At 41.8% G+C, this 11366-nt stretch overlaps 1 long non-coding RNA gene across 1 annotated transcript; it reads right to left on the bottom strand.

Annotated features, from left to right (window-relative positions):
* Positions 1 to 6786: 6786 nt before the first annotated feature.
* LOC310839313 lies at positions 6787 to 10899 on the bottom strand. The gene is made up of 2 exons (XR_014561423.1): positions 10076 to 10899; positions 6787 to 10015 (listed from the first exon to the last, which is right to left on the bottom strand). It is a non-coding gene; the product is annotated as an uncharacterized lncRNA (long non-coding RNA).
* Positions 10900 to 11366: the final 467 nt, after the last annotated feature.

Here is an 11366-nt window from a genome sequence, read left to right as displayed (position 1 = left end):
CAAAAAAATTAGAACAAGGGGGAAGACAAATTGAGCAACGACAAAAAGCTGAAATGAAACGACACATATTTAGCCCATGTCATTTAAGCATCATAGTTCCTTTGGTATTTATTATCTGCATACTTCTTTATTATATGGGCTTCACCATGGTTTGGGAGATGGGGATAATCAGGTGTTTTCAGCCTGCCAAAACTCGCTCAGGCTGATTCCAAAAATAAAATAAAATAAAATTGTGCTCGTTTCAATGCATAGAAATGATTTGCATGATGGCATGCTGTGATCAGGAATCATGCATGAGGAATCATAAAATCACAAGACACTCAATATGCTGTCCAGGCCTTGTGTTAAGCCATATGTTTGAGGCACTCCACTGACTACGGCACACTGCATTGGGAGAGTTACTCTTAGCTATATCTATGCCCGTCTGCCAAGTTACCAATCCTTAGATCTTTCCATGCACCTCTTCTAGGAAGAACAAAAATGTGAAACCAACCGACGGAGACCTGTTTATGTGTATGTTTATTAACCATGCAGCCATATATTTTTTGCACTTTTTAAAAGAAACAGCAAAAACGGGAAATGCTGCTCTTAAAAGCCTTCTGATGGAAAAAGACCATGCAGCAATGGTTTCTTAATACAATGTCGCTGTCAAAGAGTGCTTTAGGGCTTCAAGAAAACCCACCCGGTAGTTTTATTTCCTGCAATACTCGCAATTACTCTTTAGCCTCCATTCCACAGTGTAGGTAACTCCCCCCCCCCCCCCCGTTAGAGATGAAAAAGTGCTATCGGAAAAGTGCTATCGGAAACAGCACGTTATCTTTCAAAGGTGCAATTTTCAGCAGCTCTATAAAGCAATTTTATCGAGGAGGGTAGGGTTATGATAGGGAAGTTTACAGCACTGTGTGCCATATTTACATGCTGACAGTTGCGTCCTTTGGGATCATTCTGATGCAAGGAACTCGACAATGGGGCACAAGCTGATTCCCAGAAAAGTGGCCTCTACTTAGCGTTCTTCCATTGACAGATTTCCTGCAGCTTGCAGTCTTGACATTGCACGGTTTTCTTTGCTTTTTGCATTTGTTTGTTTATTTTTTTTTACAGGAAAAGCAAACCAAAATGCTAGCAACAATAACCATAATGTTAAAAACCAACGTTTAGTAGAACATCACACGGTTGATGAGCAAAGTAGCTGTGCGACATGGGTGCAGCGCTGAGAGAGAAAGTGTCCTATATGTCGTGTGCCTTCACCAACTTTGCATTTCATCCCACATTGTTGTCATAATTTTAACCAGTCCTGCAAAATTCAGGTAGGGATGAAAGAGCTACCTCTCAACTAGTCTTAACTCTAAATTGACGGGAGTCTCACCCTGGGGGTGGGGTTGGGGGTGGGTGGGAACATAATTTTTGTGTTTCTAGTTAGTACCTGGGCATCTCAATATTTTGAACTGTTTCATTGTGTCACCTTCAACGAGTTGATCATACTGAGAATTCAGTTGTGTGGGTTTTTCTTTGTTTTTTAAGGGCACAGGCTTGTGGAGTAAGTTCTCGCTGATGGGCCAAAGGTTGTATTGCACTATAACCAAGACTCTGTTCCATCATCCAGCTTAAAAGAGAAGGCATAGGCTGCTATGAATCATTTAGAATGCCTGGTTGCAAAAAGGGAGGTGTACTGAACTTTTTTTAGGGCGCGATGAAAGAAAACAAGCTGTTTGAATGTGGACCAAATAAATTGTATCTATAAAAGGGCAAAAACACACACACAAAATAATCACTCAAAATATTCCAAAAGCAAAACAAACAAATAGCAATGCCTTTTAGATAGCTGGCAGAGGCTTGACCTATAGAATCTCGCAGCCTAGATGCCCGCAACAAGGGTCATGTAGAAAGCAAGCCATTCGATAGACATCTGTGCCAAGTTGGACTTTTTAAATGCATAGTCTAGCTATCATGAAATCAGTGGAAGAATTCTGCTGTACCAGATACCACAAGGAACAAAACATTTCTATCCTGTTAGACTTACCCCACTTACTCCTACAATGTGTATAATAAAATAAAAATTAAAAAAAATACATGCATATGTACAGGCAACATTGTAAACAGCACAACAACAACAAAAGCTGAAAAATGTGGTTGAACTTTTTAAAAGAATATTATAAATACTGTAATATATCATTTTATTTTATTGGCATGCCTTTTTGTAAATAACAAAGGACTACAAAAAATTAAATAGAATGGCTTCTGGCGTATGCCACTGTCCATGTTTAATTTTATATCTATATATAATACATTTTTTTCTCTTTCTTTTTTCCACTTTTGAGACAATGTCAACTTATGTACATCCCCACAGGGGGAAGAGATAAAGCCTCCCAAATGGACACAGAGCAAAGCTTTATTGCAAAGTTACCTTTACAACAAACGGAAATATTTAGACTATATTTTGGTTCTGAGGTGCAATATATTTTGACCACTTCTATGCAAGATTTGGCTAAATGTCATAATTGTTCTTTAGCTGGACTATTGTTCCATATGGAAAGCTCGGTACATGTAGTGTTTGTGCTGTCAAATTTTACTAAGCAATTTTTAGTAAAAATGCCCTGCAATCTATATTTACATTGGGTCATTATTTAGCGATACTTGAACTTTCTTACGTTACACTAGCTTTACTAACAAATAAAAGTTATTAACAAACAGCTTCAGAGCTGAGGGCTATGTCCTACTAAAGTGAATATTTTTGCTTTTTCTAGTTGCTACACTACATTTCTTTTTTTTCCATTTCTTTTTTGGGGACAATTGTTTAAACAAATGGCCAAACTTCACAGATATTGTGGAACTTGCTCCGTATTTTTATATACATCATAATTTAAGCAAAGCATAGAATATTGGGGAAATCTTACTCTAACAATCACAAAAAGGTAGTTTGAGACATACAGACAGCATATAAAGATATATAGAATCAAAGAATTTGGCAATAAAGAAAGGAGCCTATTAGTTTAACAGGCATGGCCAATGCTTTTTCGAGAAAGCATTAGAAAATTAGAAATTAGAGAAATCTCAAAATTGTTGAGAACAGTTAGAAAATGTACATCTAATTTTGATAGTGCTGATTTTTAAGCTCAATGTTTTGTACTCCCCACCACCACCAAAAAAGGTGCTGTATAGAATTTTGTTTAAATGTTGTTTTTCTGAGAATATTTAAATTAGTTTTTGCTTTTATGTTCATTTATTTATTTTTTTGGAGTGGTAGAATTAGTAAGAAAAAGCAATCTGGTTTTCTGGGCTGTCTGATTAAATGAGCAGTGGAGATTTCTAATCAGCCAACAATGAATGGCAGGTGCTTTGTGAAACTGACATGGAAGATCTTCAATCAAGTCGCAACCAAGGGGAAAAACACTCATACATCAAGTCATTTGGCATAAATACTATGGCTGGGCTTGCAACTTCTCACAAACTCATGCCACTCCAACCATCCTCTCCCTCACAAAAAACAAAACCAGAACTTGAGGGTATTATTGTTAATACAATTGAATGGTATAAATGGTGATAGGCCTTGGAAGAAAACATAATTTCAAGTCTGCATTTATTTATTTTTTGAACACGTATAATTCTGACAATATTCTTTAGAACAGTGGTCAGGTTGTGACAAGTTCCTATATCAAAAATGCTTGATATTTTAAAATAATATGACCGACTTCCTTTGTTTTCCTTCTTCAACTACTTGGATTGTTTTTACGAAGACTCCAAGAATTCAAGTTTTCCTTAACCAGCAGACAACTTTATGATGCAGAAATGCTTACTAAAACTATGTAATTGAGAAGATAATCAAAACTGACTTGTGCATGAAGGGGGAAATCTAGAATTCAAAATACCAGTGTTACAGGAAGTATTGTTCTGATCACTATTGTCACTTTTATCTGTGGAATTTTTCTGGAGGGTATTATGTAAGGAAATCCTGCTTCTTTTACTCTCGACACATTTTATTATTGAGGGTTTAGAATATTACTCCTAACTTCAAATATTTCTAACAGTGCAAAAATGTGCAATCCAATCTCTATATTATTGTTTCACTAGGAGGAATCAGGAGCTTTTCATAAAGTTAGAAAGCAGAAAATGTTTTGCTCTTCAGGTGGGAAGTTGCATCGAGATACATATGTATATCCCTGTTTTTGTCTCTCTATTTTGTAAAGACATAGGGCAAAAATGATATTGCCCCAGTTTCACCCTACACCCAATCCTCCCATTTAAACTTTTAAGATAAAGGGGAAATGCTGAGGAATCTTAAACTCAAGATTCATAGGCCCGTTAGGATTTGCATATCTGCCGTAATCCGTCTTGCAAGTGCAGATTGCCAGTAGTGAATTATCCTTGGGGAGAAGCCATTATTCAGTGGTAAAGTACATTATTTTCCTACAGAAGGTTACAAGTTCAGTCCTAGACTAAGGTTACCAGACGTCCCCATTTCCCGGGGACAGTCCCCAGATGTACAATCAGTCCCGATACAAAATCCATTGAAGTTGAAAAGTGTCCCCGGATTCACTGAAAAAAATCTGGTAACCTTATCCTAGACATCTCCACATAAAAGGATCAGGTAAGATGTGATGTAAAAGACCCTCTGCCTAAAGTCTTGGAGAGCTACTGCCAGCCCAACTAGAAAACACTGGGCTAAATGAGCAAATAGTCTGGCCCCATATAAATTGGCTGCTCCTTATTAGATAGCTTGGTGGCTCATTATAGTCATTATAAGAAAATACACTTTAATGAACTACTGTATTTTTTGCTCTATAAGACTCACTTTTACCCTCCTAAAAAGTAAGGGGAAATGTGTATGCGTCTTATGGAGCGAATGCAGGTTGCGCAGCTATCCCAGAAGCCAGAACAGCAAGAGGGATTGCTGCTTTCGCTGCACAGCGATCCCTCTTGCTGTTCTGGCTTCTGAGATTCAGAATCTTTTTTCCCCTGTTTTCCTCCTCCAAAAACTATATGCGTCTTGTGGTCTGGTGCGTCTTATAGAGTGAAAAATATGGTATGTTGCTGCCGCTGCTAGCCAAAGAACATGAACATTCCCAGTTCAACTGCACATGGGAAAGTTGGTTTGATGTGTGTGTTCTGCATTTCAGCAGTTAAAAAGTTTCTGTAGCAATCATATTAACTCCTAAGAATGTAAAGGAACTGGGCCTGCTAGGTTGAGAATTAGCATGCAGTTATTCTCAAATAGATAGTTGTGGCAATTATCAAAGAAGCAGGGTCTGGCCATCCAGAAATTGTCGGTTATGGTTGACATTTGTTTCTTGCACTGATAGACTGCACAAAAACCTTTGGTGATTCTCTGAAGCAAAATGCTGTTGACCTAGTGCTATCCTCCAAAACTTTGTAATTCAAAGTTCAGGAAGCAAAGGCAAAATCTTGATAGCTTGGGCATCTGGGTGCGATCTTGCCAATAATTTTTAGTTAAGACGCCAGCTTGAGCATTGAAAAATAGAGATTCGGTTTTATTTTTATTTTATTTTTTACTCTGATACAAAATCCCCTGTCGTACAGGGTACATTCAGGTACAATGAACAGGCCTAAATGTGGCCCAGTGAGAATGTTTTCTTGGGCCGAGAGTCTGATGCTTGAAATTGGTTGCCTCATGGCAACCAGTACAGAGCAACAGCGTGATCTGATATTCGTCATCGATGAACTGAAAGGTGGCTTCCTGTACAGGACCAAGGGCCGCTTCATATTTCATGTTGTAAAGTATTTTCAGTATGAACGTAGCCATGTTTGAAAACGAGGCATATGTGACCTCTTATGTGTTTGCCGGCACACATGCAAAGTTGCGGTGCCACTGTGGCTCCGAAGCATTGCTCAGTCTCCTAAGCACCAGCTGGTTCGAAAAGCCTGTCAAAACATATGAAAGTTCACATGCACCTCTGGGGGGATGAATGGAGAAAATAGCCTGAACTGGCTCTTATGAACTGGAGAATGACATGAAAGTGAAGGGCTCAGATATCATGGTGATGAAGACCGTAGACAGATGGTAGTTTGAAACCCTCTGGTCTCCATCACCATGTTGAGGACTTCAGTTTCAAGACTATGCACCAGCATGAAGAGGCCCTTACCTGGGGATTGCAGGTAAGCACTCACAATCATGTCCCGTCCGCAATCTTGGCCTTCTTCTGCTACGTATGTTATTACTCCTTCCAAGCCAGAAGGTTCTCAGGTTGATACTGCACTTGCCTTGGTACAGGAAATGGGTAGCTCTGTGGTCCTGTGTGTTCCATGTCCTCTCCTCCTTTTGCCGTCTCTTGCATATCGGTAACAGTCTCTCCATAAACAGTATGTGCTAGGGCTTTAGCTGCACATAGGTCAGTGAAAAGCCACTCCTTGGCTTATAGCAGTTCTGAATCCATCCACCGGACGAAAGTAATATGCCTATGCTTTGCACTTTAAATAATTTGTTCCAATCAGCTGCTTGTACATTTCTCTCTCCCCGCCCCCACTTTTAAATCTTTCCATTTAAAGGGCTGAGATGCGACACCTTTCCTTCATCCGCTAGCTATGACTCCCCGGTTGCCAGGTGGTTAAGAGGAAAACAATTTTGTATTATTATTGTGTTTCTACAAGCTCACAGATTATTTTGGGAATCACACCCATGCACCAATCTCCTTGTCTGTTGTATGAGGCTTTGTTTTGTTTTTATTTTTAAAAAAGTGAGGTGGAACTGGGGCATTGAAATTTGCTCAGAAAGTGGCTCGTTTGCTGTGGTTGTGGATAGTTGTGCATGCCGCAGGTTCATTTCTCCTGTCATAGTTTTGTGGTTTGGGTTACATGTTTACCCCCGTTTTCCTCCCACAGTTCAGAATATATGGGATCAGGCACACTTGCAGGCAGAGGAATTCACTGTACTAATGAATAGCAAAATAAACATTTTGTGTTTCAAAAGTTACAGTGATCACCTCCATGTGAGGGTGATGGGGGCTACCCAGAGTGAAGAAGCTCTAGAAGGTGAATGGATCGTTATTCATTAGAAGAGATCCCACACCCTAATTAAAAAAAAAAAAAGACAAAACATTAATCCAAAAATTGTGAGTCTCCCTTTAGTAGTGAAAGAGAGAGAGACTATACTATTAAACAAGTTTGGACTTTTGTGATGTAGGACGCTTCCAGACAGGTTCTTATTATGGGATGAGTGCTCCTCATGCTGACAATTTTTTCACAGTGCAATACTAGCCCATGGTCTCTCCACCCCCTTTTCATTCTGGTGTATCCTTTCCAAGGAAAATGTGATGTTAAAAAACAAATCTGTTGCCAACATCCCATCTGCAATAGTAAGTCCCTATCTGGAAGCACATATAGAGTAATTCAACAAGGAAAATTTCACCAAATATCCAAAGTGGCTGAAATTGGCTTGGAATTATGTGTTGTTGCAGATACATACCATATATATCCAAATTTTGCTGTAGGTTGATGCATGTTGCATTTGTATATAGAGGGGTGTGAGGGTGTGAATGTCTCTAGAAAGTGCATTTTGTAGAGGGGGGGATAGAAACTGATGCTTTTCAGGTGTTAAGAGCTGAATATTGAAAAACAGAACTATTGTGATTACTGTTTTCAGCTCCACGGCTGATCTGGTGTGTGTGCGTGCGTGTGTGTCCCCAAACTTGGGAGAGTCACCTAACCTCTCTATGTGCCTCAGTTTTACCCATCTGTAAAACGGGTAATTACCTACCTCACAGGGGTGTTGTGAGGCTTAATTTAATTCACGTCTGTTCAAATGCTTTTCTGAGATTCACAACTGCAAGTGCTGTTTAAGTGTGTATAGGGCAGAGCATGGACTAAGGGGAAAGCATAATGAGATGGTGCCATTAATGCTGCTAATTAAGAAAGTCACTGCTATCGCTTCTTCCCTCCCTCCCCCCCCCCAGCAGATATCAGGGCAACTATTTTCTTGCTGCACTTTGCTTGTTCCCCACCCTACCCCTCAATAATGTCTTTATTTTCAGCCCCTTTAGACCCTAACCCAGTAGATTTTATTCTGCTTTAAGACACACACAAATAAACAAACAAAACAAAGCAAATGAGGAAAAGGAGGAGTTTTGGGGAGGGGAGAAAGAGCATGTGTGTGGTTTTTTTATATTAAAAAATACCTACTTCAACAAAATAGCTGGGATGAAAGATGAATACCATCTGACTTATTTGATTTCCTTTGTACTGTACATCTTTTTACTTTGGAATTTGCAATAAAAAGGTATGTCCATCTTGTTTTAACCTCTTCTCTTGGATGAAATGTCATCTGTCCCTCTTACTTAGCGGTCAGCGCCATTCCTTGCTGTCATCCTAGCTTTCCTTCCCATCCGTGTTCACGGTAATCCCCAAGGCAGCAAGCAATTCTGAAGGGTTGGCTCTGGGCTCCATTAGTTCAACTTCAGTGCCACACTTGCAATGGAAGCCCGAAATCGGGACCACGTTTTCACAGTGGCTTCAACGGGACTTGACTGCATTTAGCTAAGCCTGGATCCAAAAACTGACCCCTCCCACCATCCAAAAAAAATCAGCAGATTCCAATAAATTCACTAGTCTCAAACAAAGCAGCCTGATGACTACAATATGGGACTGGGTGACTAGAGAAAGTGGCTTCTTTACTCTTCTGAGTTTCTGGTGGGGGGGTGTTGAATCAAAGTTTCCCCAGCCTTGGTCTCCAGGATTCTAACCCCAACATCATGCTGGCCCTCAATTAAAGTAATAGTTTGAAATTCCAGAGAGCTGCAAATTCACGGTGTCCAACAAAGCTTTTTGCTTTTAAGAGCATCCTGTCCAATTTCTCCTGTAGAATCTGCTTCCACATGCATTGCATGCTGCCTTTTACATTCAGGAGAGCTTCAACATTTGCGGGCAGTGCAGCACTGCAGTGGAAATGCTGCTAATGGGCACATGCAAGTCAGCCTGAGCCTTGGTCCCTTCTCCATTGCGCAAGGATGACGCAATTCTTCAGCCTCTCCGAGGATTGCCACATCAGTTAGGGGCACATTTTCTTCTGATGGTGCTGCTCACATACGGCGCACTGAGCAAAAAAGGAGAGGCCCAGCAACATCACCGGACACACCAGTCTGTTAACATGGATTGTTCTAATTGCTGGTAATTGGTAAAACAGTACCGGGCAGAGCTCAGACGGTTTGACTGGGAAAAACTCGGATGCCGACACTGCCTCCTGTTGCTTTGCATGGAAGCTGCACACAACATTAGCGCATGCTGCTCAGAAATGGCTCCTTCCTGCTTTTCTCTTCCTTTGCTTGTGCATTATTTCCATCCATAGCATGGGCACACTTTGAAGGAATCTACAGAAATTGCTCCAAGCATCAAAGTTATTTAGAGAAGGGTCTTTAGACAAAAACATGCTATAGGCCCTTCACATTGCTGAGCTTCAACTCCACATCACCCCTTGTCACCTGGCTATGCTTGCTGGGACTGATGGGAATTGTAGTTTTGCAACAGCTGGAAGGTGAAAAATAAAATAAAAAGCACAACAATGGTTGCACCCATTATAGTCTGCTGCAATGTTCCAAGAAACCCAATAAACCAATCAAGTGACTGTAGGAAAAGAACCTAACAGATTAGCCTAGTGACAGTAAGAGCAGACTGAAGCTCAATCCAGATAAGACTTGAGGCACTGTGAGTTGGTGGTTCCCTAAATCAGATGGGTGGGATGTCACCTGCTCTTGATGGAGTTACACTTCCTCTGAAGGAGCAGGTTTGTAGCTTGGGGGTACTCCTGGATCCTTGCTGTCGCTCGAGGCTCAGGTGGCCTGTGGCCCAAAGTGCCTTCCATCAGCTTTGGCTGGTGGCCCAGCTACATCCCTATCTGGACAGGGATAGCCTAACTACTGTTGTCTAGGCTCTCGTAACCTTAAGGTTAGATTACTGCAATGCCTTATATGTAGGGTTGTCTCTGAGGACAGTTTGGAAACTTCAGCCAGTGCAGAATTCTGGGGCCAGGTTGCCAACCGGGGCAAGACTGTTTGAGCATATTACACAAATCCTGGTGTATTATTTGAGCATATTACACAAATTGGTAGCACTGGCTGTTTGAGCATATTACACAAATTGGTAGCACTGGCTACCAATTAGTTTCTGGGCTCAATTCAAAGTGCTGGTTTTAACCTATACAGTGGTACTTCAGGTTAAAGACGCTTCAGGTTACAGACGCTTCAGGTTACAGAAATAGTACCTCGGGTTAAGAACTTTGCTTCAGGATGAGAACAGTTTCAGGTTAAGAACGGACCTCCAGAACGAATTAAGTTCTTAACCCGAGGTACCACTGTACTGTAAAGCCTTAAATGGCTCAGGACCGCAATACCTCAGGGACCGTCTCTTTCCACATGAACCTACCAGGACCCTGTTATCATCTTCTGAGGCTCTCCTTTGTGTGCCTCCTCTTCAAGAGGTGCAGAGGGTGGCGACCTGAGAACAGGCCTTCTCTGCAGTGGCACCCCATCTGTGGAATGCTCCCCCCAGGGAAGTTTGCCTAGGGGCCAGGCAAAAACGTTCCTTTTTAACCAGGCCTTTTGTTGTTTTGACTGACATCCTATGCCCTTTTGAAACATGGTTCTTGTGGGGGGGGTGTTATTGGGTTGTTGTTTTTATTTTGATTACATATATTGTGGTTTTATATTTTGATTTTGTTCTGTGAACCACCCTGAGACCTCCGGGTATAGGGTGGGGTGTGTGTGTCACACAAGCCTTTGGGAGGTACATAAGGCATCAGAGGAGGGAAAGAAGGAAGGAAAGGGACAGAGGCAAGTATTGTGCACAGTACCCCTATCATTAGGGACGCGGGTGGCGCTGTGGGTTAAACTACAGAGCCTAGGACTTGCTGATCAGAAGGATGGCAGTTTGAATCCCCACGACGGGATGAGCCCCCATTGCTCGGTCCCTGCTCCTGCCAACCTAGCAGTTCGAAAGAACATCAAAGTGCAAGTAGATAACTAGGTACCGCTCTGGCGGGAAGGCAATCAGCGTTTCCGTGTGCTGCTGGTTCGCCAGAAGTGGCTTAGTCATGCTGGCCACATGACCTGGAAGCTGTATGCCGGCTCCCTCGGCGAATAAAGCGAGATGAGCGCCGCAACCCCAGAGTCGACCACGACTGGACCTAATGGTCAGGGGTCCCTTTACCTTTACCCCTATCATTCAAAGCAGCCCAGGGTGCCCCGGCACTCTGGTTGAAAACCACTGTCTAAAACCATTGTTCTACCCACCGGGCTGCCAGACTATCACCTGCAGCGACCCCAAACCCAACTTTGGGAGGCATCTCCTGAAGAGCATCCCCAAGAACCAGCGCCTGCGCTTTGAGGGCTTCATTGTCACCCCCGGAGAGGATCTGTGTGCCGTTC

This window comes from Podarcis gaigeae, assembly GCF_964106915.1.
Source record: "Podarcis gaigeae genome assembly, chromosome: 2".
In the NCBI taxonomy this organism is placed as follows: Eukaryota; Metazoa; Chordata; class Lepidosauria; order Squamata; family Lacertidae; genus Podarcis; species Podarcis gaigeae.
This window is presented reverse-complemented; position numbering and strand designations above follow the sequence as displayed.